Raw genomic sequence first — 1,968 nt, forward strand, 5'->3', positions numbered from 1 at the left:
CAATGTAAGACAGCTCGATGTTATGTTGGTACCGTAGTTGAAAAGGGTGTGAGTTTCAATATAACAAAAGCACCATAGAAATATTTTGGAATAATACAAGCAAATGAAGACATCTATTAAGTTTTGTACAATGGTGTTGAACCCCTACACTTTACTGGAGAAAAATAGACCAAAAAAGTAACCTGGAGTCACGCATTCAACGTTCAGTGAAAACACATGTTTTACAATTTCGACTTTGCATACTTTAAAAACGGTATAACCTCCATATAAGATCAATTTTAGACGAATTATATTTAAAGTGGCTATAATGATGACTTATTTGCATAGCATTTACTAAATGTTCTTATATACTACTTTTTGTCGAATTATACCATGCAATACTATACCTTTTAAATCGAATTATACATGACTACACTGTCCATCTGTAAGTCGAACGCTCTACCTTACTGTAATGTAATATCCTTTTAGCGTCGAAATCTGCCATGATACACGATACAGTCGTGTGACTGCAGAACGCACCAACAAAGCGTGCGCACATCGTACACACATCGTCGACACATGGTGCGCACAACTGTGTAATTTAACAATCGTTTGCCTGGTTGTGCACTTCTCTCTGCATAAATGCGTGATTTCGAACATTTTTTTTTATCTATATTACGGAACGAAATAAATCCAAATGGCTGGTATGACATAAAGTACACTGTACTGATACAATAGTTAGGATTATGCCTATTTTCCCCAGTGACCGTAAGACTTTCAAGAATGGGTTTCGCTTCAAGGTAACATTGTGCGTTTAGCATGCAACATGTACATCGTAATACCATCCAATGTCACGTGTTTAAAAGTATTTTAAGTATTTGTATTCGTTTTATTTCCAGTGTAAATATTTACTTTTCTTATTACATGCTGTATGGCTGGTAAATGTTGCAGGGGATTTAATTATTTGCTATATTCGCGGTCACCAAAGATATCGTGAAATAAGATACCCAGTAAAAATTATCACCATTAACATAAAGATAAAAAACAGACCTGTCTATCCTTTTACAGCGTGCCGAATAATAACAATAAATCAACAATTTACTATGTAATTTTTAAACAAATAAATTCCATCACCATGACCCAAAGATACCCTCACGGTGCGATTTTTATCTCACACTGTTGCGCGAAATTTAACCCCCGAAAACTGGTTCTGACAACCAGGAAAAATATAACTGCAAAATTGACCACTATTATAGGGTAGCAAATGGCATAACAGAACAAGGATCTTTTTACGTAATGAAATCGTATCAATAACTAGCATAGATTTGTTTGTTGTTGTAATTATCCCTTATTAATGTCACAACAGTCATTTACTATTTAATGAAAACAGTTTCACATGTGAAAAATGGTGTTGTTTTTGTCGAACAAATAAAGGAAATTCATCCGAAATTTTCATGACTCATTGATTCCAGAGCTTTTTTATTGATTCTTGAGTTGTCTAATTAATTTCAAAGTTGTAAAATTGATTCCAGTGTTTGATGCTGCTGTTTAAGGAATCATACTGCACCTAAATACGTAGCTCAGAAGTTTGTTGAAGATACAGTCTATATTTCTAGTTCATAGTTTGATATTCGGCTTACTTTACTTATGGCGTAATCATTGAATAATCATGCATAGCCATGGTACATACCTTATTAGGCATGCTTTAAGGTATGAATAGACAACCCGAATGATATCTTAACAAAATCGTTTTGTGATAATATACACCATTTATTCACTAAAGAATACAAAACGTACATGTGAATAGGCGTACAAATCTTTAAAGTTATTTCGGGATTTTTTATTATGTGACAACCTTAAACGTCAGTTATATCGTTGTCACAACAGTGTATGTGTTGTACCATTTGTACTCTTAAAATATTTTTTACAAAGCTATGAAACAGTAAAAACAACCCCACATAAACACCAAATCCTTTCCTTTGTTTTCCA

The 1,968-nt window shown here is 33.5% G+C and overlaps 1 long non-coding RNA gene across 1 annotated transcript in view; it reads right to left on the bottom strand.

Moving 5' to 3' along the window:
- Positions 1 to 854, bottom strand: part of LOC110452263 — an 8,969-nt gene extending 8,115 nt beyond the window's left edge. Inside the window, exon 1 of the long non-coding RNA XR_002463168.1 lies at positions 387 to 854. This is a non-coding gene — a long non-coding RNA (uncharacterized LOC110452263). The remainder of the gene's footprint in view (positions 1 to 386) is intronic.
- Between the last annotated feature and the right edge of the window lie 1,114 nt (positions 855 to 1,968).

Source organism: Mizuhopecten yessoensis, unplaced genomic scaffold, assembly GCF_002113885.1.
Source record: "Mizuhopecten yessoensis strain PY_sf001 unplaced genomic scaffold, ASM211388v2 scaffold6505, whole genome shotgun sequence".
In the NCBI taxonomy this organism is placed as follows: Eukaryota; Metazoa; Mollusca; class Bivalvia; order Pectinida; family Pectinidae; genus Mizuhopecten; species Mizuhopecten yessoensis.